Source organism: Ursus americanus, unplaced genomic scaffold (genome assembly GCF_024610735.1).
Source record: "Ursus americanus isolate L20-20 unplaced genomic scaffold, mUrsAme1.1.p SCAF_118, whole genome shotgun sequence".
Taxonomy (NCBI): Eukaryota; Metazoa; Chordata; class Mammalia; order Carnivora; family Ursidae; genus Ursus; species Ursus americanus.
In genome coordinates this window covers 93,678-111,390 of record NW_028273700.1, presented here as the reverse complement: position 1 = coordinate 111,390, position 17,713 = coordinate 93,678, and the positions used below count along the sequence as shown (strand labels likewise).

Below are 17,713 nucleotides of genomic sequence, written 5' to 3'. Positions count from 1 at the left end.
TTTTAATGAATCAATTATATTATTTTAATTCCTTGACAGCATGTATTTCTAGTACTTAGCATATTTCTTGGCAAATGATGCTCAGTAAAAGTTTGTTAAACTGAACTGTTCTGTTTAATTTCAGGAGGTCAAAATAAAAGTCATCGTGATAACTTGTAAAAAAATTCCTAAATGTTGGCCTTTCTAATTAGGCTAAAATTATATGAATAACTCTCTCATTATGTCTGGACAACTGAATCAGAATTCCTTCTGTGGGATTTATTACATAAGCAATAATCATTTTCTATTATGCTTCTGTCCCACTCATCTCTTAAGATGCAGTTTGTGAAGTCAGCTTGGGCTTGGCCCCACAGTAAGCTGCACTGCATAAAGGTATATAGGGGACTCTGGAATCAAAATAGACATTGGATTTGAATTTCAGTTTGCTATTAACCTTTAATAAAGTACCTAACCTCTGGAAATCCAAGTTTTCTAATTATTTTTCACCATGTCTTTTTATGTACCTACATAAGGAGACATCTATGGATTGTTTATAAATTTCAGGTGTTGCTGAAATTTCAAGAGGTAGACTTCAAAATGGTACTACCCAGAGTTATTGGAATATTAACTGAGACCATGTATATTTAAAAATAAACATAATGTAAGAAAGATTGCCTGACACTTAGTAGGAACTAAAAAAATGCAATCTCCAAGAGGGCAGGAACTGTGTTTTGTGTACTATTGTATTAGTATCTTGGACATAGCAAGAACTCAATAAATTATGTTCAATAAATAAAATGTTAATGTGTTTCCTTTCCTTCTTCTGCCCACTTTATCCATAAAATATTTCCCATATCAATTATTATTGTACCATGCATATGTATTTGTTTATTTTACACCTCTACCCAGATTGTGAACACATGGTTTTACCCTTGTTTGTAGTCTCCCAGTTCATGGTCTTCAGCAGGATTCAATAAAGCCGAGCTAAATAGAAGCCATTAGCCTGATGTTGCTTTTTAAACTTCTTAAATTCCTATATAACTTACCCTTATACTTAGAAACTTAGTCTTATTATAAAAAGCATTTTTATCTCTCAACAAAGTTAATGGTCTGCATGGCTGTGTGAAGATGTACTAATCTTCAATGTAGAGTTGAGAAAGAGTGTTCCTGTGAGCCACAGATGTGTGAATGAATTCTAGCCACTTTTTTTTACAGAGCTTCCAAAACACTGTGCAATTATTTTCTAGAGGTGAATAAGTTGGACAAATTATATATAACATACATTATATATATATATATATATATATATATATATATATCCCTTGATTTTCTTTGTGTTGTGTATGTTTTCACAGTTTTCAAATACTCTAAAACATAACATGAAAACCATTGCCATTACATGTGAGTTATTTAAAACTTTTGTTTTTATCCTTACAGGGAACCACCATAGGTACAGGTTTGAAATAAAGTTGAAGGCTGTAGTGGGAAGAAAAAAAACCCTAAGATGTGTTGGGGAGAGCAAGGGTCCAGGAGACAGCCACCTCTGGTTCTGGTCCCAGCTCTGCAACCTCTATCTCCAGTGTGATTTCAAACAACCCCTTTGAGCCTTACTGTATTAAGACTATAGTGGTGGACTCCAGTGGTGGTTTCTTCCTATTACTTTTAACCCCAGTCTACTTTCTTTCAGAGAAGTGCTCCATGTGAATCTGGTGGGAAAGGAGATGAAATCCTGTCCTGTTTTTGAGGAGTACTAAAAGAGACAAAAGAAAACCAAAGCTAACCTAGGGTACTTGACTGTTATGACCCCTTGCTGCTCAAAGGTCTCAGGTTCAGCCCATTTCCTGGCACTCTTCTCAAATTAGGTCACGAGCATCACGTTCAGTATCTAAGGAGAGCCCTCCTTAATCCACCCCAGGCTGGAGGGAAGAGAACTACAGGCAGGGCGCGCCCAGCCCTGTCCTTCCAGCACACCCTTTGCAGAGCAGCTGCTGTCAGCAGTGACACGACATGGGGCCTGCCCAGTCCCTGTCTCCCAAACCTGTCCCGGGCCCCTTCAAACTCTGCGGCCCTTGGGCATTGCTGCTGAGGACCCTGGGCAGTGTACTCCAAAAACCTTTGCCCCTCGCTAGCATTTACTCACTGTGTCCCAACCATTTTGCTGTGAAATGAACACTTTCTTCTCCCTCCCCTATCCCGGCATTTTCTTCCTAAACGTCCCCTTTTAGGCACTGAAGTCCAGGCGGCAGGAATAGAAATGGAGGAGGACTAGGGAAGCAAATAGGTTGTGTACCAACCTGGCGACTGCTCGATTTAGGCAATCAACACCGACTGCCCACTCCTCTTTTTGTTCCCTCTTAAAGAGCTCCTGAAATTTATGCAAAAGGGGCAGACAGGAAGCCAAGACCTCCATAGGCAAACCTTGGCCCCTGTCAGTTTCTGTGCTGTTTGGAGCCTCCATTTCCTTGTCTGGAAGATGAGGTTGACAATAATAATAATTAGTTCACAGCATTACTGCGATGGTAAATGCAGTAAAATAATGTACCATAGAATACTATTTGGTACCAGAGAAGTGTTAGCCCTTCTTCTTAGTATGCGTTCTTTCAACAAACAGTAAATTGGGCACCAACTCTATGCCACCTTGAGGAGATACAATGGTGGACAAGAGCAATAAAGTTCCTTCCTGTATGGAATTTATATGTTCTATTATTGAATAAAATTTAATGGGGCAGAAAATAAACAAGTAAACATTGAAAAATTATTTTGAGCATATATTTTGTAAAGATAACAAAACAGAAAAATGTTTAGTGATCAGTGGTCATAGAGAGTCCATCTGAGGAGGGGCCATATAAGCTAGGACCTGAATTACAAGAAAGATATGTGCACAGATCTGGAGGTTCAGCATTCAGTGCTGAGTAAACAGTTGATACAAAAACTCAAAGGTGAGAAGATACTTGGTCTGTTCCAAGGTGGAAATCATGCACTTGCAATATGATCACGCCTTGGAGATGTATTTCTACCCCTGCGCATGTGAAGATAATTTATATGGGCATCTTCACCCTCACCAAGTAAGAGTTGAAGAATGAGGAAGATATAGCTACATGTCCTGGATGTTCTCTCATTATAAAATGACAAAGGTCAGTTTATGTGTAGAGAAACAATCCCAGTCCCTTCCACCAATGAATGATTAGTTAAATGCTGAAGGCCTGAGGAGTCAAAATCCTGAACTGAGAATGAGCCAAGGTGGAAAAAACCAAACGCCAAGTTACAGGCCTCTTCCCTAGGGACACCAGATTTGTGGTTTGCTATTCCATTAGAATGTGGATTCTTTACATCATATCAAAAACAAGCGAAAAGATGTGACATACCTGGATTTTATGTTTAGAACTTTCAACTGGAAGTGTTCTTAATTTTCCATCAGAATTTTAAAGAAGGATAGTTTCTTATCAGTGCTTTATTTCCCTCCATTTCATCATTTTTATGCCTTAAACCTAATCACTCACTATCTGATAGCGGCAGTATCTACCTCAAAGTCATTAGTATCCCTTATTTTTGACTTGGTTATGAAGATAATTCAAATTAGCTCTTCTTGTAATCTGACAGCACCTTTGCTTTAGAAACTTTAAAACTTAGGAAAATGAGTTGTCTTGTTAGTGCTGCACCAAACCTCAGGCTTGCCCTTGGTTTGGTCCTTTTTTAGAATGTTCATGTTCTGTGAAGCAGGCCTTTTCTGTTACATACATTTCTGTTAGCCATGCCATTAAAGAGAAAATTTAGTGAATTTAGTGGAGAAAATTTCTCCAGAACTAAAAGTTCATGGATAAAAGTAAAAAAGTGAAATGGTCACAAAATTTGGGATTTCCTTATGAATATTCTGTATATTTCTTGAAAACTGGGAAAAGATAAAAGTCCAACAGCCAAGGGAGGTAAAATTGATAACAGAATGAGAGGAGCAATATATACCAACTTAGTAAATAAAATGCTTAGATAATTTTGCCAGACCAGAGCAGATATTTCTATATACGGATGCTCAGTGGTTTTTAGAAAAGGCTAATGAAATTGCTCTCTAGATGGGAGTTGATGTCAACTCTTTGCGGCTGGCAACAATGTTCCCAGCATTTTCACAGTATCCTATCACTTCACCTAAAAAGTAAAGCATAGAAAGTAACTGCTAAAGATCGTCTTGAAAATGAGAGGCCAAATCCGAGTAGATGCACTCATGGGGCACATCTAATGAACCTCTATAATCTGCAACCAAACTAAAGGCATACTGTGACAGAAGAATGTTGTCCTGGAGAAAAATAAATATATAAAGAGAGGTCATCAACTTTCCTTTGTTACAATGCTGGGAGAAGTAAGAAATTAGATTCACTTATATGGAAATTTGAAAACCCCCTTTGTATATGTAAATTTCCTGTGTGTATATAAAGTTAACAGAAATGCACTGACATCTGGCAGGTTCTTTGGGAAATGGCTCCGGCAATTAGAGAGAAAAATGGCTTACCAGAATGTGAACATTCTATTACTGATTGCTGCACATAGACACTGGAGGTTTAAATTAAGTCTATACGGTTTTTTCCCCTACTAGTACCATGGCTATGTGTAGCCATCGGACTGAGAAACAATAAATCATCAAAAGCTGGATGCTGAAAGTGTTTGGTACGTTATGAGAAGCATTGTTCTACTGCAGATGTAAATAAATGGCATGTTCTTGATATCATGAGAAATTTCATTGCCGTGTGGGAAAGACACCTCAGAACCGCTTTGCCAAAGCTGGTTTTAGAACCACTGATGGTTCAGAGAAACAGAGCAGGATCAGTGATGACTCTGACTGGAATGAGTCAAAGAAAAAATGAACTCTCCCACACTCATATGCCAATGATTTTGTAGATATTGATAATGTGTTAGCTCCCTCTGCTGATTGTGAATTTCAAAGGCGAACAGGCACTCTTGAGGTAGGTCTATTTTGAACACAGAATAAGAAGAAAATTTGCCCAAGACCAAACAAATATCCAGGAGAAAAGAAGCATAAACAGCACTGGTGATCAGTGATAGAATGCAACAATGTGCATGATTTTGATGCCAAAGCAACAGTCACTGGATTTGCTTGTGAACCACAAAATAACACATCAGGATCCAATCCTGCTAAGTGAAATGTAAAACCAGCATCTCCCAGATAGAACTAGATCTCTGTGTAATACATGTATCTTATTTCAGCCCAACAGACATTTCTGGAGCATCTAGTACATGAGAGCTGGTTTGTAATCCAGACTCCATAGTTTCTTAGTTTTGTAATCTTTGTCAAGGCCAGAAGATTTCTCATGTATACAATTAGGAGACCGGATTAGGTTATCTAAACCATCAATTCTATAATTCCAGGCTTGGTAGCTGTAGGAACTGAAATGGAAATTGAAACATTTTCTCCATACACTCAAACTATCTAAAATCATGGATTATAAAGAAGGGATTCCATTCTTCAGTAACTTGATGAAATAGTAACAGATGAGAGACTGTGGACTCTGGGAAACAAACTGAGGGCTTCAGAGGGGAGGGGGGTGGGGGATTGGGATAGGCTGATGATGGGTATTAATGAAGGCACGTATTGCATGGTGCACTGGGTGTTATACGCAAATAATGAATCATGGAACATTACATCAAAAACTAAGGATATACTGTATGGTGACTAACATAACATAATAAAAAATTATTATAAAAATAAAAAAATGTAAAAATAAATAAAACACTAAAGAAATAGTAACAGAATTTCTGAATTTGAAAACTATAAACCTATAAAGCTACCTATTTAAATGGTTCTGTATGCAGGTTAGTATACACATCCAGAAGCATTTTTCTTGGAAACTACCCAACATATTTTTACAACTGTAGATATTAATTTATTACCAGGACAGACAGTGTATTGGCATGCTAAATAAAGCTAATTAAAAAAAAAACCCTTACATCAGATCATATCACTGCTCTGCGCTAACCTCTCTAATGATTTTCTGTTACACTTAGAATAAAATCCAAATTCCTTCTGGCTTCCACAGCCTTGCAAGACCCTCTGGCCATAAGATAAGACATAACAGAACTCCAAGCAGAGAGAGCTGGTACAAAGATCATAAAATGGGAAGGAGCTCACAGTATTTAAAGAACAGAAAGAAACCTGGTGTGATCTCTCATCCTACCACTCCTCTCTCATTTCTACTACCTTCCAGTCACTCTGGCTTTATTTCTGTTCTCTCTTATCTTCTTGTGGCTGATTCCTTCTTGACATTCAGGTTTCAGCTTAAATGTTATCTCCTGAGAGAGACTTTCCCTGATTTCCAATGTAAAGGTTTGTGTAGAAATACAAGTTTTGGAGCACAGATATATTACTTTAGGAGAGAACATAGAGTAAGAAGAGAGGCTTTGATAGAGCCCTAAAATCTCTAAATTGAGGCAACATTTAGGGTTCACAGAGCTCGAAACTCAGGACTGTCTGGTTCCAAAACTCATTCTCTTTCTAAGATACCATTCCCTCTCACAAAGAATAGGTAATGAATAAAATTAATACTAATATGAAAAGTGAACCCTTGCAGAGGGTGGATAAAGGTGAAAAAAGAAGCATATACTTTGATGTAAAATGAAGAGGTGATATTTGACATAGGTATTGAAAAATAAACAAGGAGAGGCAGCATGTGCAAAGGCGCTGAGACATGAAAGAGCATGGTACTGAAGTGTTAGCTCCATGTAGGCAAGGACATTGTCTTTTTCACCGCTATATCTCCAGAATATATAACAGGCCTGGCTCATAGTAGGCACTTAGTACATATTAGTGAAAGGAATGGATGGATGGATGAATGAGTGAATGCCACCATAGAGAAACAGGCTTGAACACAGAGTGTGTTGGTGAGAGAAACAGAATATGAAGCAGGAGAGGTAGAGAGAGGCCAGATCATGGAGGGCCTTGAATTCTCTGTTAAGAATCTTAGACCTTATCCTGTATATAATGAGGAGCTAATGAAGGTTTTAAGTAGAATTTCAAGGTGATGATTTTGTTTTAGATAGAATAATCTCAAGTGACAAGAAGGGGTGGGCGGGGAAATGGTGAAGGAGATACTATAGGTACAGAGACATTATTTCTGATTTCTAGTGCCCTGATCATTTTAGTCATGATTCTTTCAATGTACTTCAATTTGTCTATAGCCCACCCAGAGCTGATAACGATAACTAAGGTATGGTATATCCTGCATGTATTAGATTAGAACCATGTGTATAGTGCCTCATGACCAGTACTATATTTTTGACATGCTTAGAAAAATACAGAGGAATGGAGTAGAGGTAATTTGCACAAACTATCTCACCATTTCTCATTTTTCCTTTTATTTCTCCCTGAATATAAACTAAATAAATGTTAGTTATCATTATGTAAGACCAAATGAAGGAGAAACAGTTACAAACACAATGGTTGTTCGATAAATACTTATTGTCCTCAAGTGCTTACTCTCTGCCTGGCACTACCGTTCATTAATCAATGCAACAACCCTTGAAGACAGGTGCGGTTATTATCCTCACTTTAAAGATGAGAAAACTGAAGCTTGACAAGTGAGGTATTTAGGAGATAGAATTAATATGGCTGGCTGATTGTTTGGATGTGAACTTTGAGGGAGTGAAATCACTCAAAATGATAGCCAGCTTTCTGGTGTGAGCAACTGATTGCATGGTTGTGCTGCTCACTGAGGTGGGATTAGAGGAGAAGGAAGAACAGGTTATGGGAGAGGGGAGAGTAGAAATGTACTAGGTCATCTGAGGACTACATCAAGTTTTAAGTGCTTGAAAGAGATGTCCAGCTGTCATTAGATATTCAGTCTGGGTTGCAGGAGTCTTTTCTGGGCTTCCTATTATGTGAGAATCATCAGCATACAGATGACGACCAAATCACTGGGAATGGTGAGATCACCCGAGAAACGTGTGAGCAAAGGGCGGAGCACTATGGATCATGAATATTTCAAAGAAAAATGAGCAGCTGCCATAAAAGTGGGAGGGGAATGAGGAATGTGCACCATCTTAGAGATAAAAGAATGAAAGTGCTATGAAGTGAATGTTTGTGTCCCCCCCCCGCAATTTATATGTTGGAGTCCTGCTCCTCAATGTGATGGTAGTTGGAGGTGGTGCCTTTCTGAGTTAATTAGGGCAGGAGGGTAGAGCCCTCATGAATGAGATTGCCGCCCTTATAAGAAATGTGTGACAGCTGATGTCTCTTCATCATGTGCAGATACAGCAAGAAGACGCAGTCTGCAAGTAACCAAGCAGGTTCCCACCAGAACTCAACCATACTAGCATTCTTGTCTGAAACTTCCCAGCCTCCAGAACTATAAGAAATAAATTTCTGTTGTTTAATCCATCCAGTTTGTGATATTTTGTTAAAGCAGCCCATAGTAAGGGGATTTAAAGAAGAGGAAAATAATCAATGTAAAATCCTGCAAGTTTGAAATATGGTAATTGTTGAGAAGTGCCCATTGTTTTAGCAACACAGTTGAGACTTTTGGCTGGAAAAGAAAGGTGGGAAAAAGACCACAGGTTAAGTTTGTGTGGTGACAGGTTTGGGGGGTGTGGAGTTGAGAAAAGTGACTTTGGAATGTTTTAGGTGAGAGAAATTCTGCCAATCTTTAAATGCTGATATTAAAAAGCGAGTAAGCAGGGAGCCATTTGAGGAGCCATGAGGCAGAAGGGTTCATCAGTGGAGCTAGACTCAGTTGGCAAGAGGGAAGAAGAATGTAAAGGGGACGCGGGTAGGGGAGCTTACATCAAAGGAGAGGAGGAGTAGGAGGAGGGGTGGTTATTATTATTATTATTATTATTATTGCAAAAGAATGAGAGAAAGGATTGTTGAGGGGTCTAAGGAGGTTGGGAAATTTTGTGGCGAAAGTAGAGCGTTCCTGTAACACGAATTCTATTTTGTGAAATAACAGGAGACGTTACCTGCTCAGACTAAGCACGGAGATGGTGGGGCAAGCTTCGCTGTTCATTTATCCCACCGACTCAATGCTGGCGAACTCTTTGTGGCCTTGCATCCTTCTTTTTGCCGGAGGAACAGCGCTTGACGTTGTTTACCACAAGTTATTCACTGTGTGACTGACTGGGCGATACTCCAGTTGGAACTACCACTCACAGAATGCAGTGCGGCTACAGGGACGTGCTGGGGCTGGGAACGCAGCAGGCCCCGCCCTATAGCCCACTCCCATTGGAGGAGCGCTCACATTCCCAGGAGGCCGTGTGCGGGCGGGGCGCTTTACGCGGAAGCCGGTGGCGTCCGGTCCCAGCCTCCTTTGGGAGCCGGCAGTCGGCGGTCCGGCTCTGACTTGCGCCCCTCGTTTCTGAGCCCCAGCGCTCTCAGGGGGTGCCCAGACAGGTAAATGGAACGGGGCGCACTCGGCAGAAGGCGGGGAGACAACGGCGGAGGGAGGGCAGAGGTGTGGACGAGAAGGTGCTGGGGTGGAGCGAGGAGGCAGTGCAAGGGTGACTTGGGCTTCTCTGGTGTCGACGGTTCGAATTGTCGGGCAGGTTCAGTTTTGGCGAACTGCGTTTTGTGCCGTTGAAAAGGCCTCGAATTAACGAGTGTTAGAATGCGTCACTTAAGTTGTTACAGGAGGGCGAAATGTTAACTTTCCCTCAGTTCGCATTCTGCAAGACCTTTCTCCAGTGTTTTCAATCTTGAGATCTGAGTCTTCTAAAAACTAGTCTCTACGCCCTTGTTTTGATGACGTCACTTTTTGCTTTACCTACTTCTGAGCTCCTTCGTGGGTTTGTACACCTCCGCGTGCCCTTTCTTCACCGCCCATTGTTTCATTCCTCTTCTTCCTCAGTTTGGGTAGGGACTCAGTATCTCTACCCAGACCTATTTCCACAGCGTCAGACTTGTAGGTTATTGTTATAATTGGCCAATATTTAACAAACTCGGACCATGGACTAGTACTAGACTCTTTGGTAAATGCCTTACATCTCCCTCTGCCATAACGCCCACTAGTGATCAGTTGTCAAGTCCTTTTCTTTCTCTTATTAATTGCCCTCAGATACCTGTACCTCCATTGTCCCACCCTTGATCCCAGAGACATGTTTTCCCTTCGAATAGCTGTGGCTGAGAGCAGACTCACTCATATGTTTAATAAATATTTATTGAACAGCTAATATGTGCTAGAGACTCTTCTGTGTTCAAGGGATATAGCTAGAAACGAAACCTAGGAGATCGCTACTCTCAGCATCTTACATGTTTGTATGTATGTGTGTGGGCAAACGGGAATAATCCAGATGATGTGATGTGGTGGTGCTGGGTAATGCAAAATAGAACAGATGGTTGACTTGACAGGGTAGGCTCCTATCCTGAGAAAGTCAGAGGGATTGGGTTGGGTCTCAGAACATCACCATAAAAGAATATTTGTAACACCAACAAGAATACAACGAGTCTGTAACCAGACTTGAGGTTTTTCATAAATACCTCTTCTTTTCCTCTGCCATATTTGTTCTTCATTCTTCTGTCTCCTGCAAGGGTATTACATCAGAATTGGTGGTTTATCTGTCGTTGGCTTATTTCCTCCTAAGACCCAGACCAAAAGTTGGGGATTAGATGAGATTAAAGCAGCTCAACTGCTTTATCTTAAGGAGACAGTTTAGTAATCAAAATATCCTTCTTACCAGGTCCTACTGAATATAAAGTTGTCTGTTGTTCAAACCAAAACATGTTCAGTGTTCATTCATTTATTTAACAAATTTTTGAGGGAAAATTATATGCCAGGTGGAAAGCTAGTGAGGATAAAATAGACTTTGACCTCTCTTCCAGAGAAATAATTTTAAGAGTATGCTGAGGAAATTCCTAATACATAGGCTGACACCTGCATTTTTTATTCACCCGGAGTGAGATAATCACACACCTTTAAGGAGTCTGAATAACTTTGTACATTTTTAGGTTATTCACTGGTTACACTTTATTGCACTTATGTCTCTTTTCCCATTGTACAATGGCTCCCTTGAATATAGAGGTCCTTACTGGCCTTCATATTTCCAATGTCTACTATTTTGGCTGTCATATAGTAAATCCTCGAAAAATATGTGTTGAACTGAAATAGAAAAACGATTTGATCCAATCCATTAATTATTTCATTTACACAAGGCCTTTATAAAAGGTCTCTGTGCTTATCCCTAAAACTTCTCATTCATCAGATGTGGACCATTCCATCTCATCAGGCTGGTTTACCTTATCTAGTTTGTTCTGCTTCTATGCCTTCTCTTGTTCCATAGCTCTCCCATAAAATGGGTTCCCATCTCTTTCCTGAGCACTTTCCATGCCCCCTTCCCATTTAATTTAATGGGCCAATTTAATAGTATAATAAGGGTGGAAACAATATAATTTCTGTTGTGTATTTCCTATGAAACATTCTGCTAATGAACTGTTGCAAGGATTAACATAATACATTCCTTTGCAGTAATACAAATAATGATACAGAATGCAGTCTTTTGATTTTACATTGACTATTACCGTGTGCTATGTGAGAAGTTAATTCTTCTACCCTTTTTCTGTTTGAACAGTTGCACAACCTTTATTCATACAACACATTATAGTGTCATTTGATTTCCACTTGGTACAGACACATCTTTAAATATTTCTCCTTAGCCTGAGATAATTATTATTTCACCACTCTGTCATTTTCAATGTCAAGTCTTAATCCTTCAAATAAAAGGTTTTTATTATGGAGACATCTTTCAGTTGTTAATTGTTACTGCAAAAGATAAATTTTGTCTTTATAACTGATTAAAAAACACAACAGGAACACAAGAGTGCTTGAGTCATGATTGTCATTATGATTTTAGGATGTGCCAGCCTTCCAAGACATTAAAAATTAGGCACTGTCATTTTAGAGAATTTCTTGGCTCTTAGGCCTTCATAATGCAAATACAGCATGGAATTGTGTGCCATTACTCATTTATAAGGTATATGTGTAGATCTAGAATATTAACATATATTTTTTAATGTTATCACAATAAAAATGTAGAACTAAAAAAATCCTCAGAACACACAGACTTGAATGTGAGAAAAACCGTCTTGGCATTTTTCTTTACTCAATTCCCTAAAACCATCTTCACCCTCTACTTGAAGATGCCTCCACTGAGGAGCAGTGTTTGCATTGTTGCTGTGCTATTTGCAATTTGTTTTTTATTTTTATGTATTTTTTTTTTTCTAGAAAGGGACATGGAGAACGGGGAGCAGTTTTTTAAAGATTTGTATATTTGAGATAGAGTGAGTGTGTGTTTTTTTTGGGAGGGGGGAAGGGCAGAGGAAGAGTCTTAAGCAGACTGCGCTGCGTGTGGAGCCCAACATGGGGCTCAATCTCATTACCCTGAGATCACGACCTGAGCCGAAACCAAGAGTTGGATGCTTAACCAACTGTGCCATCCAGGTGCCCCGAGCGGTTTGTTTTCAACACAGGGAATCCCTTACTTACAAATGGATATATTTCAAAAATTCCTTTTTAAGATTTTTTTGAAACTTGATGCCTTTTTCTTTATAAATAGTGCTCTTCAGGGGGCGCCTGGGTGGCGCAGTCGTTAAGCATCTGCCTTCTCGGCGTGATCCCAGAGTCCTGGGATCGAGCCCCACATCAGGCTCCTCCACTGGGAGCCTGCTTCTTCCTCTCCCACTCCCCCTGCCTGTGTTCCCTCTCTCGCTGGCTGTCTCTCTGTCAAATTAATAAATAAAAATCTTAAAAAAAATAATGCTCTTCATGTCATTTCAGTTATTATGCCAATTGGTAGCTTCTTAATCTTTAATGGACTTAAAAATCTTCACCACAATTTTATAATTCCTCTGTAAAAAACTACATCTAGATTTCTCAGTTGGATTCCCCCATAGCATATCTTTTCTTTTCCCTTTTTTTTTTTTTTGAATCTTGGCAACTGGAACAAAAATGTCCTTTCCTTGGAATCTTCTAGGCAGTAGAAGCAGGCCTTTCTAACTTCAAGCTGTTGGAGTTTAGATTGCCCTTCTGGCCCATCTCTCTAAGGACAGACCTCTAATGAGAGTAAGGAAAGAGATGGGATAAAGGTTTTGGTGAGAAGAGGGAGTGAAGTTGGGGTGATGTGAATATATGAAGAGGGAAGCGTAAGAATGATTTGGGAGGAACAGTGAGTTTCTAAGATGTTTTGTGTCCTCAAAAAAGATGTTGAATCTTGACCAACGGTACCTGTGAATGTGATTTTATTTGGAAATAAGGGTCTTTGCAGGTGTAATTAAGATATAAGTTAAAATGAGGTCATAGTGGTGTGGGTGTCCTAATAAGAGAAAAGACCCAAAGACTGCTATGTGAAGACATGGACACACATGAAGAATACCATATGACTGGAGGCAGGGATTGAAGGGCTGCAGCTGAAAGCCAAGGAATGCCGAGGATTGCCAGCAGACTACCAGAAGCTAGGGAGAGATAAGAAAGGATGGTCCCCTATAGATTTCTGAGGGAGCCTGGCCCTGTCAACATCTTGATTTCGAACTTCTGGCCTCCAGAAGTAGGAGACAATAAATTTCTGTTGTTTTAAGCCTTTGTGGCTTTTGATACTTTGTCAAGGCAGCTACAGGAAACTCATACAGGATTCTTAGCAGGAAGGAAGTAGAACTGGGATAACGGCTCTGGGACCAAGCAAGGCACGAATAAGAGAACAGGGGAACAGTGTTGAGACAGGGCTTTCCTTTATATTTCATTATTGTTTTTTTCCTTCTCTTTTCTCTCTGGCTTATCTTTTTCGCTCTTTTTTTTTCTTGCATAGTATATTTATGTAGCACTTTATGGTTTATTAGACATTCACATACTGCTAGTAATTAGCAGAGCCAGGTTTTCTCACTTCAAGGCAATATTCTTTCACAGTTGTTTCTGTTATCCCAATATTCATTAAGACATTATGGATTCAGGTGAGGGGGATTAAGGAGTACACTTGTGAGCACCAGATGTTGTATGGAAGTGTTGAGTCACTAAATTATACACCTGAAACTAATTTTAGACTGTTAACTGGAATTTAAATAAAAACTTAAAAAGACATTATGGATTCTATTGCAAGAGAGTTACAGTGGGGGCAGATGAGACTTGATAATAGGTGAGGTTTTTAACAGTCTAGAAGAGAGTAAGAAATTCCTATTATTGATGTCTGAGAGGAAAGTTTCTGTTGCTGTGCACTTGATGTTTAACAGACATTTTTTAATTGGGGACTGATTTTCTTGAACAAAATACTGCTTCCCTGTAACTTATAGCCATTGTTCCTAATTTTATTCTAAACAATGCACTCCCTGTTCTAGGTGACTGTACTTCATGTAAACTTGAAAGCTGTTGTCACATTCTCTCTAAGTCTTCTCTTTTTAATGTTAAATATTTCTAGTTTCTCTAGCCATTCTTCAAATGATAGAATGTCCAGGTCTCTTACCCATAAAGTTGCCCTTCCTTCCAGTCTTGAAATACTGTATCCAAAGTTGAACTCAGTATTCCACATATGTTCTAACCAGCACAGAGTATAATGGTAATAGTACTTACAAAGATCAAGACACCCTGTTTTTAAATGTAATTTAGGATTATGTAAGCATTTTAAGCAATTACCTGATGTCAGTTCATAATGAACTTACGTTCCACCAAGACACTAGATTTTTTTTTGTATTGTTTCCAAATTCAGTTTTCTTGAAGCTTCTAAGGGACTGAAGCTGCTACTTTTTCATCTGTCTCAGGGACCATGTAAATTCTCATCTCTGTTTTTCTTTGCATTGTTCCACTCTACTGCGTATCTGTTTGACTAACCAATGACTTCCTTCTTTATGAAACTTCAGTGGCTTTTTACAGTCTTCCTACTGTGCATCAGTAAACACAGGTAGGAACTGACATTTGTTCCTTCTTGAAGCTTGCTTTCTCTTTGGCTTCCAGGCCACCATACTCTTCTGGCTTTCCTCTCACTTTCTCAGTTGGTCCTCCTCAGTCGTCTTTGTGGGTTCCTGTTCGTCTGCCTTTCCCTCAGCTATTTGTTGTGCCTTGGGTTTTGTCTTTGGTTTTCCCTTAACTTTGGTTGTGCCTGGTTTTTTTTTCCTATGTGCAATATGTCTTCGGCAAATAGATCATGTGTAAAATGACAGGTGTAGATAGCTCTTCTTGGGATGAGAGAGCATGGAACCAAGACCCATGGAAAGTCAACAGTTGGAAGTCAGCTAGAGAAGGAAGGCTCAGCAAGAAAACAAGGAGCAGCCAGACATGTGGGAGTGTTTCAAGGAGCGTTAGTCAGTGGTGTTGACTATTCCTAAGAGGTCAAGTAAGTGAGAATAGAGAAGTGTCTACTGAATTTTGCAGCGTAGAGGCTGTTGATCATCTTAGCAAACATGGTTTTGTGGACTGTTGAGGGCAAAACCCAGTAAGTTGAAGAGTTAAAAAGAAGTAGAGAAGCAGAGATAGTGTATAGATTATGATTTTAATAAATGGAGCAGTACGTGGAGCATGTGTAGGGTCAGTTGAGGCTTTTAAGATCGAGGGATATAGTGTATGAGAAAGTGATTTGAAAATTGTAGCTTACTACATATGCGTAAAGAGAAATCCAGAAAGAAGATGGCTAAGGACACAACCCTGAAGAACATCCTCATTTAGAGAGTGAGGAAGAGACCCTGAGAGGTGTTCAGCTCAAGAGACAGATGAGTGCTGCTTCTGCTCTATGTGTGGTCTTTCGGTGCTGGGATTCCAAGAAGAAATCTCTGGATTCCCTGACTTCAAGCACTTTATGGTCTGTTGCTGTGTTTCACAAAATATGGTTAAGTGAATCACTTGAATCTAGATAGGCTTGTCTTAAATATGTTATTCCAGGGTCTTACCTCAAGCCTACTGAATCAGAATTTTAGGTGATGATGCCAAGAATTTGAATTTTTAACTCTTCCACCCAAGATAACTCATTCACCTACAGTTTAAGAACCACTGGCCTGCTGGATGAAACTGAGCATGTTAACAAATAACATTAAGTTGAAGAGTTAGTAGAAGAATAGAAAGGTACTTGGGCATCTCTTTTTATAAATTTATTCCATTAGATCAAAGAAATGGGGCTGTTAGGTGGAAAAAATAGTACAAATTCATTAACACGAGAAAAATAGACTTATGATGTATTGTTTTAGAAATGTTTTGTTAATGAATGAACTTACCGTAATTTAGAGAACCATTCCTCTTGTGCAAGGTTTGAGTTCTTTTCAGTTTGTTTCTATTATGGATAATGCCTTTATAGTAGAGGCAGTATATACTATAGAGATAAGATTATGGGTTCTAGAACCATACTGTCTGTGTTTGAATCCCAACTCTTACTACTTACTAGCTCTGTAATTTTGGACAAACTGTAATTTTGGGCAAACAAGTCATCTATACTGCAGTTTGCTCATTTTAGTGTCAGTATAATAGTGTATAATTGATGTAACTATTAAATGAGTTATAAAGTGCTTAAAATGGTGCCTGGTACACAATAGGCACTTAATAAACATGGGCTATTAATATTGTTAATATGTATCATTCTGAATCTAGAGTCAAACTTCTGCTGACCTATTAAGATAAATTTTCAGGTTGGGATTATTGCATATGTAGAATTAAACAAAACAAAGAAAAAGAGACCAAAAAACACTCTTAAGTACAGGGAACAAACTGGTGGTTGCCAGAGGGGAGGTGGGAGGGATGGGTGAAATAGATAAAGGGGATTAAGAGTACACTTATGGTGATGAGCACTGAGTAATGCACAGAATCATTATATTGTACACCTGAAACTAATATAACACTGTATGTTAATTATGCTTCAATAAAAAAAAGGGATGAAGCACCTCTTTATGTCCCTTTACTATTTATGGTAATTGCTTTTCAAATGGTGATATCCAATTGTGCTGTATAATTTGTAAATGCACCCTATCTATCAATGTGTGTGTGTGACATATACATTGTATACACACACACGTGTACATATTTGGTGTGTCTCTACATAGGTGTACATATCAACATGGTTTAGGGTTGTATGCTTGTACAAGACTGTGACCTTTTTGTTAAGCCTGTTATTAAGTATCTTTCATTAATATTATAGCACCTTGGTCCATACTGTCTCCAAGGTACACAAACAAATGGAAAGATATTCTGTGCTCATGGATTGGAAGAATTAATGTTTTTGAAATGTCCATACTACCCAAAGCAATTTTCAGATTCAATGCAATTCCTATCAAAATACCAATAGCATTTTTCACAGACCTAGAACAAATAATCCTAAAATGTATATGGAACCACAAAAGACTCTGAATAGCCAAAGCAATCCTGAGAAATAAGAACAAAGCTGAAGGTATTACAATCCCAGATTTCAAGGTACATTAGAAAGCTGTAATAATCAAAACAGTATGGTGCTGGCATAAAAGCAGACACGTAGATCAGTGGAATAGAATAGAGAACCCAGAAATAAACCCACAATTATATGGTCCATTAATTTTCAACAAAAGAGGCAAGAATATACAACAGGGAATAGTCTCTTCAAGAAATGATGTTGGGAAAACTGGACCACCATCTTACACCATACACAAACTCAAAATGGATTAAATACCTAAATGTGAAACATGAAACCATAAAACTCCTAGAAGAAAAGTAGGCAGTAATTTCCTTGACATAGGCCGTAGCAACGTTTTTCTAGATATGTCTCCTGAGGCAAGGGAAACAAAAGCATAAATAAACCATTGGGAATACAT

General features: G+C 38.9%; 1 protein-coding gene across 2 annotated transcripts in view; it reads left to right on the top strand.

Annotated features, from left to right (window-relative positions):
* Positions 1 to 9,231: 9,231 nt before the first annotated feature.
* VAMP7 (vesicle associated membrane protein 7) overlaps positions 9,232 to 17,713 on the top strand; it is a 61,925-nt gene continuing 53,443 nt past the window's right edge. For both annotated transcript variants that reach the window (XM_045798322.2, XM_045798311.2), the window contains exon 1: positions 9,232 to 9,367. The gene's annotated coding sequence lies outside the window, so the exon portion shown is untranslated. The remainder of the gene's footprint in view (positions 9,368 to 17,713) is intronic.